Source organism: Podarcis melisellensis (assembly GCF_964234715.1).
Source record: "Podarcis melisellensis genome assembly, chromosome: 8".
Lineage (NCBI taxonomy): Eukaryota > Metazoa > Chordata > Lepidosauria > Squamata > Lacertidae > Podarcis > Podarcis melisellensis.
The window spans coordinates 59,699,409-59,716,284 of NC_138540.1; the positions used below are offsets into that span (position 1 = coordinate 59,699,409).

At 48.0% G+C, this 16,876-nt stretch overlaps 1 protein-coding gene across 4 annotated transcripts in view; it reads left to right on the forward strand.

Moving 5' to 3' along the window:
• Positions 1-16,876, forward strand: part of ADGRB2 (adhesion G protein-coupled receptor B2) — a 167,019-nt gene that overhangs the window by 16,489 nt on the left and 133,654 nt on the right. Inside the window, exon 1 of one of the 4 annotated variants that reach the window (XM_081922852.1) lies at positions 2,019-2,038. The exons of the other annotated variants lie outside the window; for them this stretch is intronic. The gene's annotated coding sequence lies outside the window, so the exon portion shown is untranslated. Of the gene's footprint in view, positions 1-2,018; positions 2,039-16,876 lie in introns of those variants that run through there. 4 annotated transcript variants of the gene reach the window in all.

Sequence of the window (16,876 nt, forward strand, 5' to 3'; positions counted from 1 at the left end):
CTTTCTAGTGCTGGTCAGTAAGAGTCCCTTGGAAGCTTACAAAGAGGTGGTGGCTACCCCACCATTTATTCCCAGCATCTAATCATTTTGTAGTTTGCCTCCCTAAGTGGAGGCTCAGTTCAGCTGCTATGGTTAAAAGCCTTTGACTTGACCCATCTTTCATTAATTCCTCCGAGCCTTCTTTTTAAAAGCTGCATCTGTTAACATTGCTGTATTATTTTTGATCCTCCTCCTCCAAGGAACTCATGGCAGAAAACACGGTTCCCTCCTACCATTTTTATCACCACAATTGCCTTGTGAGGTGGGTTAGACTGACAGATGGTGACTGGCCCAGGCTCGCCTAATGAATTTTATAGCTGTATGGGGAACTGAGCTGTGCTTTCCTGATCTGAGTCCAATACTCTAAGAGGTTGATGGAGTTCATCTCCCATCAGTCTCAGCCAGCCTGGCCAATGATCATGGATGGTGGGAGATAGAATCCAGCTCCATTTCCAGAGCAGCAGGTTCCTTTCCTCTGCTTCAGGCCACTACACTACGCTATTCCCCATTGCCAACCTGGTGCTCTCAAGCCAGCACAGCCAGGATGATAGCACCAGAACTAAGTTAATATTTTATTGAACAATATGCCTTTTGGCACGATGAAAAATGTCTGGTCAATGGGATAGGCCCACCAATAGCTCTTTCCTGGAGGCTGTGCAGAGGAATCCTGGGTTCCGCCACCCAACTGGGGAGGCATCTGCAGCTTGGCTTTGGGATTATGAGATGGGGAAGCTGGATTGCAGTGGGCCAGCTTTTCTGCAGCAGAGCGCTCCCTTATTCTCACACCCCCCTTGCCGGCTGCTGCTGAGTGAGATAATGAACATTCTAAACAAAGGCTAATTGTCTTATAACTGCGCCGGCCTCTCTTGGCTGCGGAAAAAGACTTCACAGGCTCCCCTCTGCCTGGTAAATGACTGGATTGGGGCTGTGGAAAAGGCAGCGAGGAGCATCACTGTCTCCCGGTGCTCAGTTCTCCTGCTGCTTGCGATGCAACTGTCTGGTGCTACTAGGGAGGGAGGAAGAGTTTTGTCAGTTTGTACAGTGGTACCTCAAGTTACAGACGCTTTAGGTTACAGATGCTTCAGGTTACAGGCTCCGCTAACCCAGAAATAGTGCTTCAGGTTAAGAACTTTGCTTCAGGACAAGAACAGAAATCATGCTCTGGCGGTGCGGTGGCAGCGGGAGGCTCCATTAGCTAAAGTGGTACCTCAGGTTAAGAACAGTTTCAGGTTAAGAACAGACCTCCAGAACGAATTAAGTTCTTAACCCGAGGTACCACTGTATTATAGAGCGGGGGGGGGGGGGGACTAGCAGCGCCATCCCAGATGGTGTTGTTGGGCTTCAGCTCGCATCATCCCTAATCATTATTGGCCGTGTTGACTGGGGCTCATGGGAATTGGAGTTCCAAGAGGAAGGGTCGTAGCTCAGTGGTAGAGCAACTGCCTTGCATGCAGAAGGCGGCATCTCCAGGTAGACCTGTTAAAGATTTCTCCCTGAAACCCTGGAGAAACTGCTGTCAGTCTGTGTAGACAATACTGAGCTGGATGGACCAATGGTCTGATTCATCACAAAGCAGCTCTCTAACATCTGGAGTGCCAGTGGTTCTCCGCCTTTGCCTTAAAGCACTCTGACCTCATTGGCTGGCTTATATGCAGATTGGAACCTATTTCTCCAAAATCTGTGGTGCAGCTTTGGTGGGAAAACCTGTATAGAATTGTAGAGTTGGAAGGGATCCTGGGGTCATCTAGTTCAACCCCCTGCAAGGCAGGAATCTCCATTCAGGCATATGTACCAATGTGCAATTTCTGGGGAATAAAAAAATGCATATTTTAGGGAATATGTCTAAAAAAACCTGCATATTTTAGAGGAAGAGCATGTGGAAAATTAGATATTGGGGGTTGTTCGTTGGAAACAAGATGGACTACATCTGTGTCTGAGCATGTGCTAAACTGACACAGAATGGAAAGAAGCTGATCTGCACTACCAAGAGCAACTGAACGTAAGTGAGTGGATATGCATAAATCTGGATTAATAAGCAAGGCTCTGGGGTGCAAGGGGCTGCCTTGTTGAAGTGACATGACTTTTGTTTCCTCACCAATCCTGAAAAATGTTGGGATCTTTTTAGTCTTTTAAGTGAAATTGAGGCTTTTGAAGCCCATGGCGGTCAGATGCCTGCTTCCGTTCCCACTACCTTTTCCAGTTCTTCCTGGCCTAAACGTTTTTACAAAGGTGGCTGGCAATGCAGAACATCCGCTTCTTTACTTGCCTGGGTTCTTGTGGGGTAAGCAGATGAGCAAATCCTCCTGCTTCTGATCCCCTCTTTGCTGCATCTTCCCTTTGGGGTAACTTCACAACGGGGGAAGCTCAGAGCACATTAAACGGCTTACAGCATCTTAACCAGCCGTTAAGCGATTAAAAGCCCATGTAAAACACTTTGCTTGGCGGCTTAGGCCGGGTTCATGCATGCAAAGGGATGAGGTGGTAGAGGCCTGTGGCGGATAGAATGGACTGTACCACTTCAGACTGCAGGCGGGAATCATATTTTTAAATGCACCCCAGCAGTTTTCTTTTAAATCTCTACTAGTAGAAAAAGAACGATTCAGCAAGGGATAAGGTAGGATAGCATCTTTCCCCTGGTGTCTTTTCTTGTCTTGTCTTTTCTTTTCCTTCTCTTTCCATGCGAAAATATTGAGGTGGTGCACCCAAAACAAAGCAAAAAAAAAAAACACCAACCAAACAAAAACAAAACCCAAACACCAAATTTAAAACACTAAAAGTACATGAAATCCATCTGTACAACCAGTACTTGTGTTCTCTTTAAACATGAGTCTTCAAAAATTGCATTTTGCACCTGTGTTCCAAAACAATCCAGTCTGCTTTGCTCTGTTGCCCTAAATGTAGTTTACGTATTCAGAAGAACTGAGTAGTAAAAGTTTTTCCTGTTCCGAAGGCAAAATATTGAATGTCTGAATACAAGGAGGGCCCAGTAGCATCAGGGTATAGTAGGGTAGGAAATATCTATATCTCAGGGAACCTCAGCCTCTTACTCATTTGGTTGTTGTTGTTGTTGTTGTTGTTATTGATTGATTGATTGATTGATTACTAGCCACCCACTGGCTTCTGGATTTTCCCCAAAGCACTGTTGCAGGTTTTCAAACTCTCCCCTGCAACCCTGAGGACTAGACACTTGTGTTTGCAGAAATGGTTGAATGCTTGTGACTGAGCAGATTTGAGGTGACCCAGTTACCTTAACCTTGGAGAGGTGAAGGAAACAAATAACAAGCACTGAGAGCCAAAGCTGCTTCCCTGCTGAGGGTGATGGGTCTTGCAGTCTCAATATGGGACCTTGTCAGCATTTGCCCCAGCTGTTTCTCTCCAGTTAAACATTAGGAAGAACTTTCTGACTGTGGGATTGAATACCTTTTTTAAAAAACAGAAGTTGGATGGCCATTTGTCAGGGATTCTTTAGCCAAGATTCCTACATTGCAGGGGGTTGGACTAGGTGACCCTTGTGATTCCTCCCAACTCTCTGTTTCTGTGTCTTTGATTCGATGATTCCTTACGCTCTCCAAGGAGGCAGGCCCCTGGAGCATCAGTGAGCATTTGACTCAGGTGCGCAGAAAGGCACAGCCTTTTCCAGGTCTAACTTTGGGATGCAGCAAATTCTTCTGCAACTGCTTATGGGAATTACTCTTGCCCCGCCTTTCGCACAGCAGGAGCTCCTTTTGCAAAGTGGCTTTTTAATCATTTGGAAACATTTCAGGCAACCCTTCCTCCTTTACTCCCCCTCTGCCCCCCTCCCCCGACTTGTGCTTTCGTGCTGATCATCCCAGTGGGCGCCTGGGGCGAGTTTCTCAAGTGGACGACCATGATAATTTCTTAACAGGGTGACCAAGAACAGAATATTATCTCGTTACAGTTCACGGCGTCTCCTCGTAAAAATAGAACCAGTAAAAAGCGTGGCTTGTACTGTCTGTTTATGAGCTTGTACTTTGGCCGTGTCCTCCATCAGGCAGGACGTCTCTCAGAGGCGGCCATCGTCACCCTGGGAGGAAGGGGAGGGGGCAGCAGGCGCAGAGAAGAGGCAGCACAGCCCTCAAAGTGGAAAAATTCTGAGAAGGGCAGATTTCAAAGGATTGCTGTGTTTCTGTTATGTTTTGGACTGTTTTGCTTTAAAATGTGATCTGAATCGAATTTCTCCCCCAGTGATGGCACAGGCTTTTCTGGCTGTTTTGGAAACAGTGATAGGTGAACTCTTTATGGCCTCCTCCCCACTTCACCTAATTACAGTGGTACCTCGGGTTAAGTACTTAATTCGTTCCGGATGTCCGTACTTAACCTGAAACTGTTCTTAACCTGAAGCACCACTTTAGCTAATGGGGCCTCCCGCTGCCGCCACACCGCCAGAGCATGATTTCTGCTCTCATCCTGAAGCAAAGTTCTTAACCTGAAGCACTATTTCTGGGTTAGTGGAGTCTGTAACCTGAAGCATATGTAACCTGAAGCGTATGTAACCTGAAGCGTATGTAACCCAAGGTACCACTGTACTAGCATCGTGCTTTTGAGCTTACTTGAGCAAGGTGGAAGGTTGCAGGAAAATCATTTTGCCTTCAAGGATGCAGGAATATCATTTTGCTGGGTTTAAAAAAGGGAATCAGGCCCCTTTGAACATTTGCCTTAAAATATTGAAGCCCCTCAAAGGGAAGGATTGATGTTTGACTCACTGATCAAAGGGCAGATTCTGTTTATGCTGGCTGGCCAGGAAGCTTCTTTGAGGTGCAAACTTGAAAGGCGGTGGTTGAAAGCCACCCATGGGTGGCCACGACTTCCGGCCCTCATCTTCTAGTTTTGGTTCCTGAAGGTGCTTTTTCCTGTGGTTGCTTTTTCATACGTGGCATAGGTGGGGGCTGAAAGCCACCTCAGTGGATAATCATGACCTTCATTCTCCACTCTCTTACTAATTTGATTGTGTGGGAAAGACTCTGGGGAGGAGGAGTCCTAGTGGGCACTGGGAAGGTGGGAACCATCAGGCACCACCAGAGCTCTGCAGATCTGTAGCAAGATAATTTTCTCTGTTCAAGATAATTATTAGCTAGTTATGACTGAGCATAGTTTAAAAGTCCCTGCCCTGCTTATGATGAAGTGCTAACAAAGAAATCCCCTCTCCTCCAGCTCTGCTGCTCTCTCAACCACTTATGGGTTTTGAAGGAAGTAAAGCTCATCTAATTCTGTAATTTTTCATAGAGCCAGGTTCATAGACAGGTTTTGATGAGACTAGCTCTGTTTCTCCAGTGTTTTTGCACGTGACTGGATTAAGAACGGATGGATCTGTCAATTTCATTTTCCTTCATTTTCTTGTTTTTCCAGTCTTTGGTTCAGTTCCTCACATAATCTTCAAACAAGTTGTCAACACTTTAGACCACTTTTCTTCTATTTTTTGTATGCAATATTGCCTAAAATGCACACTTTTTGCAATATTCTCTCTTTGCAAGATCTGGAGAAGTGTGAATTTCAGAGGGTAGCTGCATTTTAGGCCAACTTTCATTAAAAGGGGAACCAAACGGACTTTCTCTCACTTGCCCACTGAATTTTGCCAGTTTAGGAGAAACCTGCCTTGACTTTTTGGATGTCACATTTGAGGAATTTCAGTGGAAGAGTAATACAGTTTTTACAAGTCAAACACAATTCATCTGAAGGCTTTTGGACATCCCTAACATTTGGGTTGTATCTACCCTTTCAAGCAGGAGCAAAGTACCTCCGTTTTGCAGTGCCCACCCTGAGAACGCAATGGGGAGTCATCTACTTCTATGGGTCCACCTGTACCAAGAAGAAGTATTTTACTGCTAGAGTTCGTGAGGGCAGGTGATGCTACACACACACACACACACACACACACACACGAGAACTTAATTGGTAAGGTGAGGCAGCATCACTTGCATCAGTGTGACACAAGGGGGTGCTGTGCTGCAGACTTTGAAGAAACAATTAATGAGTGCTTTCTTTGACTTTTTGAATTTAAAGAATTCACAGGACCGCTGCCGTATTGAAAGCAGTTAACTTTCCCAATTGCTTTTGCACCTTCAGCTTTTGTTTTGTTCCTTTTGTTATGAGTTTGCTCCTGCCTCCTGCTTCAGAGCCAGCCAGAAGCTTCTTGCATGTCTGTCCTCGCCAACTTGGTGCTTTCCAGATGCTTTGGACTACAACTTCCATCTGCCCCAGCCACCATGAGAACTGTAGTCCAAAACATATGGAAAGCACCAGAATTGGGAAAGTGTGATGCATCTCCTCTTGCCAATTCTGACCATGATCTGGACAGAAATCTCATGGTGAAAGCCATTCAGTTATGGATGTTTTTACCTGTTAGGACTCTTCTGAAGCAGGCATGTGGAGAAGGATCAGACTGCATGCAAAAGGTCTCAGGTTCCATCACCTGGGAGGGCCAAGAAAGACCCTCTTCTGAGATCCTGCAGAGCCACTTGTGTTCAATGCAGAGTTGCAGACGATGCTGAGCAACACAAGGGAAACTCCTCTGCAGTAAAACAAAATACCATCTTAATGTCTGCTTTGGGAAAGGGCTGGAGGGGACGTGCTTTGCATGTAGATGACCCCTGGGTTCAGTGTTGACTATGTTGAGCTGGATCAGGGTGGTGGACCGTTTCTCATTGAGGGTTCACTCTTGGCTGGCTGTTTGTCAGTGGTGGCATGGTCGCCTCCTTCTCTCTCTCTCTCTCTCTCTCTCTCTCTCTCTCTCTCTCTCTCTCTCTCCTGCTCACACAGCTCTCTCTTCAGCTGTGGGGTAGGAGATAGCCAGGAGATGAGGCCTCTCTTCCTCTCCTCCGCAGGGGAAAGCACGCAGTTGAGCGCTCCAGTGATTCTCAAGCGACAGTAGTGATTGCTGAGCACGCTTAGGAGAAAGCAGAGCGCTTGGCCGCCTACTTCCACCTCAGCACCCCCATCTGCTCGGATGTTTCCTGAGCACCAACGACAATAACCAAGCACTCAGGGAAGACTGGAGCGCAGTAGCTCAGCTGCTACTTGGAGTTTGCCTCTGCCACCAATGACTTCCACTTCGATGGTCTTGGGGAAGGCGAGGGGAGGGGATTCCACCCCCCCCCCACACACTTCAGCAGCCACTGGCTACTGCACAGATGGTGCTTTTCATTGATTTTATTATTCTAGCGCTGAAAGGAAATGTGGTAGGGGGCTGGCAGGCCACTGGAAATGGCTTGGGGGGCACAAGAGATCCCCCAGCCTTGAGTGAGATGGCCTGACTCTGTATGAAGCACCTTCTCATGTTCCTTCTGCTTCATTGGTTTACTTGGTGACTGCACAGCCAATGTGTGGACTCATCCTATTGGCAAGTGGGGTGCCTGAGAGGCAGCCTATAAGTGCTTTCTGTGGCATTATAATCTGTGCTGGCCCATTCACATTAAACCAGCCTTTGATGTTGAAGTTGCCAATGGCATGCGATCACCAGCCCTTAGTGGCTGGCAGCTGAATGTGTGAATGGAGTTCCATTTTTTAAAGACAAAGCATGGGCATTCTCTGGACGGGAGGCTTGGCCCACAAAGGTATATCAACCACCAAATTTATCATCCCTTGACGACTCATGGCTGAATGTGTGAATGGAGTGCAACTCCACTGCAATGCCTCAAGGCAATGTGAGGAGATAGGAAATTTTCAGTTGTGGTAATATAGGAAGGCATTGATCTCCATTCGATCCATCTGCGTCATGGGCAGTGCTGTTTCTGTTCTGCTGCAATTTGGCTTCATCTTGCTGTCTTCTATGGCAGAATTTGCATAATTACATTATCCGTATGTTATTCCACAGCATTTCAAGTCAAAGGCCATTCATTTCATAGCAAAGGAAAAGCAGTACAAATGGAGGGGAAACACCATCAATTAGAAGGTGGTGGACTTCTTTGAAGGTTTTAAAGCAAAGGTTGGATGGCCGTCTGCCATGGATGCTTTAGCTGAGATTCCTGCATTGCAGGGGGTTGGACTAGATGACCCTTGGGTCCCTTCCAACTCTACAATTCTATTATTTTAATTATGCTTCATTTGCCAAAGCAAAGCAGCAACAGCAGCATATACTGATCATACTTGCTGGATTAATTTCCATTCTGGACATGGGACAAATAAATGGCCATCCCCAATTTTGACTCTTGTTTTCACTTGCATTGGAATTATTTGACATCCCTAATTGTTCATAGTAGCATTTATCATTTTGATGACTTTTCACACTTGCAAGGCATCCTCGTTGAAGGGTGGAAGAGGCAGTCTCCCTGGGGGAGGCAGTCTCAGTTTTTGCCCAGGACTGACTTTTTCTATGAAATGGTGACTCTGAAGGGATTGGATGACTCTAACTGTGAAATGGCAGCAATGCAGACCTGGTGAAAGCACCACCCCTTTATTTCACAGCTGGGACAAGGGCCAGCTATTTGCTGCTCAGCAGAAAGGTGGGATAAAATTTAATAAGAATAGTAATGTCCTTTCATGGGGTGCCTGCCAAATAAGCAAGCTTTTCCTTTTTAGACAGAAACCACCAAATAATCTAAGTGGAGGAAGGTATAGGTGACGTAGTATAATAGAATCATAGAATTGTAGAGCTGAAAGGGACCCTGAGGATCATCTAGTCCACCCCCCTGCAATGCAGGAATATGCAGCTGTCCCATACATGAATTGAACCTACAACCTTGGTGTTACCAGCATCATGCTCTAATCATCTGAGCTATCCAGGCTGTAAGCATGCATGGTTAAGAGTTAAGCTGCCACTATTTTATTTTAGCAAATGCCTACCATTATGACCTATCAAAAGATCACAAAAGTGTGAGCAAGCTTTTGAGTCCACCAGGGGTCTTTCTCAGGCTGGATGTTGAGCAAAATGTGTAGGTGAGAGCCAGCAAGAAGCTGGCTTAGTACACTCCTGCCATCATCTCTGCCCTGTTCAAACTCTGATTTCTGTTTCTTAGAAGCGACTGGGAGGGGGTGCGTGTTGTTGTCACAAAGAGGGTCTGCACTTCAGAACTTATCCGCTCCGCCACTGCTTCTGAAGCCTGGGAGCGGCCTTTCATAGGATGTCCCCACCTGACCTGCCACTTTGCTGTGCAGCTCACAGCTGTTGGGGGTGCAAGGGAGGGTGTGTGTGATGGAGAAAGCTTCCCCTGCGGAGGGCAGCCGAGTCTTTAATGGAGGCTTTAAAAATATCAACAGGAAATTAGTCCCTGGCACCCCCCTCCTGCTCTTTCTAGTCAGCCGGCTCTCCATTATCGCAACAAAACAGTCGCCTTTTTTTCTGAAAGCTGTGCTGGGCTGGGATCTCTCTCTGCCTCGCAGTAGTTGTTTGCCTCTGGCTTTGAGAGCTGATGGGGGATTAATAGGAGGGGGATGCTGTGGGGAGCAAGACGGAGGGGTGCTTGCCTTCAGCCCTTGGCGGGTTCATGCAGAGAGGGCTTACGTGCCTGTCTCGGAGCGACTGCACCATTTGGCGGCCTGCCGTGTGTGTGTGTGTGTGTGTGTTTGTGTGTGTGTGTGTTTGTGTGTGTGTGTCTTGGGCAAACGGGAAGGGAGATTGAGAGCTTTGCATCAAGGTAATTGAGCTTCCGTGCCGGGAGAACTGGGATTCTGTAGAACTCCGAAACCGCTGTTCAGCTTGGCATGATGTCTCTTATTTTGCATAATGTCCGGTTTCTGCCATTTCAATATAATAATGATTACTCTTTATTATTCTGCTCTTCTGCTTAATGTACCCAGAGTGACACACAGCCATATAACCAACAATGTTTCTCTTCCTAGATTTGAGCATGACTTTGTTGTGAGACTCTCTTTCGTAAGCTACCTTGCGAACCTCTCAGGGCCTTAAAGCAGGACCTGAGTATACTGAATGGATAACTGGTGTTGGTAAAATACTGTCACAGATCCAGGGTAACAGAGTTTGGGGGTGCAAACATAACTACATTAATTAATACATGGTAGAATTTTGATAATATGTGGAGTACTGAAGGGAAGATGCCAGGGCTGGTCTGAGACAGAAGTTGATAAGAATGACAAGTCATTAATGGAAGCAAGTCATTAACCCATCAATGAAAACCATGATGGGGGCTGTGGCTATAGGGAAAAGGTGTCATTTTACACAAGGCTTCTTTTTTTTCTGGCAAGGGTCTTTGGGAAGGAGAAGGGTGGAGCCACAACTCAAGGCAGAGGCCATGCAGGGCAGAACCATCATGGCAGGTTGGGACAGAGGCACTGAGAAGTTGTGCAGGATGCCTTGGACTCCAATGTTGCACTGCTATGGGGAACAAGCCCCTCTTCAGATGTAATGCTCTGAACTCTCTCCAGTGCAGACCCAGGTGTAAGTATGTGTACAAGAAACCATATTTCTTAAAGGCACTACTCTCCACTGTGTCTTGATTTCCCATAGGAAACAGAACCCTAGTTGAGCACCTGGAACCCTTGGGATCTCGTGCAGCTATTTGGTGGAGATTGGGGTGGGATGCAGCAATAATTATCCGGTTTTGGGGGACAGGCCAGGGCCCCATCAGGCCACCAGAAATCTCAGCTGACCTTTCTCTCTTCCACCTGAAAGATTAGCTGGCAAAGAATCACAGAATTGTAGAGTTGGAAGGGTACCAAAGGGCCATCTAGTCCAACCTTTGCAATGCAGGAATCACAGTATCACCCCCACTCATTTTTCCTGCTTTTTAAAAGGATTCTGAGATCTTTAGGGAGCTGAATTTTGTATCAGGGCCACGTTCTGTCCACAGAATCCTGGCCCATGCACAGCCCTAATTGTAGTGGCAAGGGATACTCAGAGCCCGTGTTGCAGCCAAGATGTTTACGAACCTCCAGCCACCAAGCCTTCCTCCTTGGTGATGCCTGTGCTGCTTCACTCAAGGCATCTTCCTCCTGCACCTTTTCCTGTGCAGTGTGCTGCTGTCTATCAGTATTCTAAGCCTTGCATTGCATCCCTCCCTGGGCAGGCATAAGGGGATTGTTCCTTGTGATCCAGGCTGTGTCAGATGCCTTTTGCCTCATGCAGTCCCCAGAGTTCCGTTGCTCCAGACATCAAAGGCAAAGGGGATCAAGGAATGTCATGGCTGCAATTGCAGGCATAGGTGACATTTCGGCATCTGACCAGATTGTGCCTTGCGCCCATCCTGGGGGAGTGGCCTGTTGGTCCCCTGAGGGAATAGGCACAAATGGGACTCAACAAGAGAGTGCATGAACCCTGGCAGCGTATAAATGAAGCAAACAGCAACAAATTAATCAAAATAATACAATTCAATAATTGGAGTCCCTGGGGTGATACAGTATCTGAAGTTGTCTCAAAATACAGTGTACAGTAACTGGACAATTCAGATACTTCAGCACCACCTAGCCTGGACAGCTGCCCAACCTCTGGAGAGCATCATGTCAGCCACCACTGGTGTAGGTTTTAATCTCAGCTGGTTAGGAGGAGGCAAATAATGGCAAGGGAGTAAAGGGGAGGCACTGGATCCCTCACCCCTGTGGCTTTCTCTGGATCAGCCCACTGACCTACTTGCTCTCGCTTCCAGTTCTCAGGATTGTCTGGGGGATCTGTGTGTGTGCAACCAGTTGCTGCCTAATGGTCCCATGCTTGTGCTCTGATGGAATCCTGCCATTAAAATAAATAAATTCTAGAGGTAGTGCCAAGCGTTCCATGCCAGATGTTCCCAGAGCCCTGGATAAAGGCTTGCAACTCCTTCACACAGTCCTGTTATCTGACACAAGTTGAGCTTTTTGCACTGGGGTCAACAGCTCTCTTAATATCTGGCTCCTGCTGCAGCTGCACTGCTAATGGGTCTGTCGCTCAGGTGAGAGCTGCTGAGAGAGATCTGGGCATCCTTCTGGCATTCCGGGTCATTGGGAGGAAAGTGTGGAATGAGGCAGCTGCTTGCGCCTGGGGCAGGCTGACCTGCCTCTCCCTCTCCCTCCCTCCCCTCCCCCCCTCTCTCTCTCTCTCTGCCTTGACTGTCTTCTGCAGCTACAGAAGGACTGTCAAATCCTCCTCCCTCTGGTTGGCAAAGGGACCCTGGGATTCTGCAGAGGGGAAACCAGAAGACCTGAATTCTGTGCTCAAACAAGTGACGTAAATTCGCATCTCATGATTTACATCATTGCATAATTTGTGGGGAGTGTGTGAGGAGGAATTGCACAATTCAGAATGTAGTGTTCAGTGTTGTGTGTGTCGCAGTGAAGAAGGATTTTAAAAGCCTATTTGGGATGAAGGAACATGCAGAGACAGAGAACCATGCGAGAAGGAGCTATGAGGAGTGGGCTGAGCTAGTGTGGCATAATGGTTAGAGAATTGGGCTAGGATTTTGGAGGCCAGAGTTCAAATCCCTAGTCAGCCATGAAACTCACTGGGTGACTTGGCCCAGCCACCATCTCTCAACCTAACCTACCTCACAGGGTTGTTGTGAGGGCAAAATGTAGAGTGGGAGGGAGGAGAAATATGTATGCCAACTTGAGCAGCTCCAGAGAGGACCCTCCTGAGAAGATGGGGGCAGTGGGGGAGAGGACATGAATGTGTTGCACCAGTGGAACTCTTGCCCATGCCGCTGTGGATGCAACCCTTTCAAGGAGGTGCACAGAACCCCAGTTTGGTACTATGCTGCATGATACAGATTAGGCCCTGTGCTGGTTTCCAAATAATTCTCCCTGGGATGTCTTTTTGGGGTGCATGGGTGGGTACTGTTTTCTGCAACTGCACCGGTGGAGGCAAAGAGCAGCTGGGAGGCAAAAAACCCACACAGGCGCCCACTCTGGATCAGCAGCCCAGCCCAGGACCAGGACTCTGTGTTGCTGCTTTCCCTTCAAAATAAAGTGGCTTGGTTTGTTTATTTATGGAATTTCTATTCTGACCTGCCTCCCAAAGGAGCCCAGGGCAGTAAACACAGAAGTGATAAAATGATACAATTATCACATTTTAAACAATTAAAGGCATTTCGAAACATATAAAAACCAGCTTGTTAAGCATGCTGTTTGAAAAAGATACAGAACCTCCCTGCTTTGAGTCAGCAAGGGGGCTGCATCACCTGCCTTCGGACTGTGTCCTGGGACTCACTTAGATACCTTCCTCTCACCATGGGGTTAGCTGACCCTCTTGGCTGCCCTTTGTCACACAGTTCCTCTACAGCAAAGGTAGCCTGCATGTTGCTGGTCTACAACTCCCATTATTTCTGGACCACTGCCCATGCTGACTGCAGGGGCTTTTGTGAGCTGATCATCCATCAATATGGGGAAAGCCACAGGCTCCCCCAATGCTGCCCTATGGGATCCACCTGCTATCATGCTTTGGATATCCACCCCCCCAACCTGGCCAAAGCAGCCCAAAGGCATGTTGAAGGTAGACCCTGTGCCATAGGAGCCAACTCCTAGAGGCTGAGATCCTTCCCCACCTCAATAAAATATTTGAGGGGGCCAGGGGCTTATCTGAGCTCCCAGTTATTTTATTCTAGTTGCCACCCACCCCCCGGCCTTGACAAAATGTGGTGGGTTGGGGCAGAGCCTGGGCAGAATCTGGAATGAATGGGCTTTTCTTCCAGTTCTTCCATTTGCAAGGCTGAGGTATCCCAGATTTGTAGAATCCCATTAAAAGGCAGCAAATTCTCCATCACTGGCTGTGCTGCTGTTGTTTTTTGCCAAGCCCCAGAGTATCTTTGCTCCAACTCTGCTTACCTGACAAAACATGGCTTTGTTGGTTGGATCCATAGCATGCTAGCTGTTGGGCATCTCTGCCTCCCAGCCTACTGAAGATACTGTACTTAGCAGCGAATGCTTTCCTCCGCCTCAGGGAAGTTGTCAGGCTCTTCCCTGCAGCTAACCAACGTCAGGTAGGCCACTGCGTCTTCTTCCTTGACCTCTTTCTCCCCCCTCCACTGTGCAACTCCTTCTCTCACTGGGCCAGAGCAGGGATCAGAGCAGGCAGAAACGATCCTGAGCCATCAGGAGGAATGACTGTCAGAGGCTTGCTCTGTTGGAACTAATTAAAGCAAAGAGACAAGAAGTTGGGAGAAGAGTGCCCTAGGGGAGCATTTTGCTGCCGCTTCCCCCACTTCATGCAGGCCAGCTCGACAGAGTAGAAAGATGGCAGGACATCCGTCTTCGTGGAACAAATTGTGGGGGAGTGGGGTGAGAGAGGGGTCCCCAGCTGTGTGTTGGGTCCAGGCCAGATTTAGACTCAAGACAGGTGTTTCCAGTGCACTGTAGGGATGGATATATTTGTCAATTTCAATTTAGGAATGTAGGAAGCTGCCTTATACAGCCAGTCTATTCAGCTCAGTATTGTCTACACTGGCTGGCAGCAGCTCTCCAGGGTCTTAGGAAGGCTCTTTTTCCACCTCTACCTTGGAGATGTCAGAGGTAAAACTAGGCAAAAGCACTTTACTGTGGACCCTCTCAACTTCTCATTTTTCCAAGCTAAGTTCCGTTGGACACATTTTCTGCATTAGTTTGTCATTTTTTAAAATAAATAAATTGTAAGATACACATGTTTGTATGCACACATTTTTGCAAGTAATTTTCCACCAATACAATGATATATGTGCCTTTATGCCCACTTTCTCCTAGTATAATTGTGTGTTTTAGTACACATTTTTGATTGGAGAACTACACTGCAAAATTCAGAGAAGTGCAAATTTCAAAGGATGGCTGCATTTCAGTTTATAGGTAGATTCAGGAGGTGCGAATTGGGAAGGTTTGCATAAAACCTAAGCAGAACCAAATTTCTCCGCCTTCCCTAGCCCAGGACCCCTGCGATCTGTGGCTAAAGATCCACGAGCAAATGATCCTGCTCTGTTCACCAGCCAAGATCCCATCTCGGCCAGGCCAATCCAGAAGTTTCACACTGCCAGCAAATTTCAGGAGCTGAGAAAGTCCTGCATGTCTGCCATAGAATTATGTACAAAAGCCCAGGTTCAATCCCCAGGTTCCCTAAATCTTGGAGAGCTCTTCCCAGTCAGTATAGGAAATATTGAGCTAGATGGACCTGTGATCTGAGTCTGCTTCCTATAACCCTAACCATCAAACTGTCTCTGTTAGTGATGGTTGTTGTCAGGGAACTGACATCTAAAGCGCCGGAGGCGCAAAGGCTCACTGAGGGTGAGAGAGCAGTAGCAGCGGAAGAGGGAACCAGTAGAGGGCGAGCAAGAACTCCAAGGGAAAGTGAGTCGGAGGGATGGCTCAGAGACGCTTCAAGCGAAACCAGTGGGGAGGTCTCAGGACCTCCTATAGGGACACCCACACCTCGACGGAAACTGTCACGCCGAGAGGCCAGACGACGTGTTTCCGTTAAGGAGCTTTTATGTTGGAAACGTTTCCGAAAGCAGCCACTTTCGGATTCTACTAGTGATTGACGCAGCCATGCTGGAGGGGCTCCGTCACAGGCAGAGGTTTGAAAGCCTGATCAAACTCTGAGGGACTTGCATTTTACGCACAAGCAGCTCATCGTCCCATCACAGCAATCCGAAAGTCTCCGAAAGCCAGCTTGTGCAGGGAGAAGCATCATGAGCAATCCAGCCGGAACCGGGGAAGCAGGAGCAGCTGGAGGAGGTCCAAGCCTGGAAGAAAGGTACAGGGCGTTGGAGATCCAGTTGGCGCTGCAAACGGCGAGGCTTGAGGAGAGGAGGGCTCAGGATGCAGAAAAGGGAAAGGAGAAAACCACCCCGCTCGCCAGAAAGGTGCCAGGATTGGTGCAGAAATTCGGGGGGGATCCCAGGAACTATCATGCCTTTAGAACAGAGATGCAATACGCTCTAAACTTGCAGTTTGATGACTTCCCCGATGAGGAATCGCGAGTGGCGTATGTGATTGGCCATCTCGAATCCGGGGCGAAAGATTGGGTTAGACCCCTGATGGCAGCGAATAATGAGATCTTAAAGGACACGAGGAAGTTTTTTCGTGCCATGGACCTGATGTTTTCCAGCGATATTGAGCAGGGGGTGGTGCGAAGGCAGTTAATGGCTTGCCAGCAAGGAAGCAGATCTGTCCGTGAGTACTGGACTGAATTTACCATGTTGATTCACAAATTGGGGTGGGACCTATCGGCGGAGCCCATCCAAATGCTTTTCGAAGAGGGGCTTTCTTCAACCGTCAAAGATGAGCTTTCCCGGGGCCCCAGGGCGGAGTCTATGGACCAGTTAACCAAATCTGCGCTGGCCATAGGAGCGCGCCAGGAGGCGAGGGCTATGGAAAAGCGGGAAGGGAAAGGAGACCGTTGGAGGGAGTTCCGCATTCCAGACATTCCAGAGCCACCTTTCCCGCCGGCAGAGCCGATGGAAGTTGGAACAGCGCGGGCGCGCGCAGTTTCAAATCCCAGTGAAGGGCGGAAAAAGGAGGGAAAGAGCGCCAAGAGATGTTATCTCTGCCAACAGCCAGGGCACTTTGCCAGAGTTTGCCCACAAAGAAAGGAATGGCAAGGGATGGCAGGAGCTGTTGGGGAAAAGGAAGAGGAAGGCAAGGAGCAAGTAAAAGCCAACGCCTGGCTGCCACCGTTGGGGCACAGCAGCCAGGCCAAAGAGCAATGAAAGTGCCCATGCCAGAACCCCCCAGACCCGCTTTAGTGATAGAGGTGTTACTAGAACTGCCAAACGGACACCCACTAAAGGTCAAGGCGCTTTTGGATTCAGGCAGCTCCTGTAATTTCATGAGTAAGGAGTTTGCAGCTGAGCACCAGATACAGACTATCCCTTTAAGTAACCCCTTGCAGGTGACTACGATTGACGGCAGAGAGCTGTTGGGGGGAGAAGTTAGCCAACAGACTGTCCCGATGATAATGAGAGTGGCAAGGCACACCGAACAGATAGCGTTTAATGTG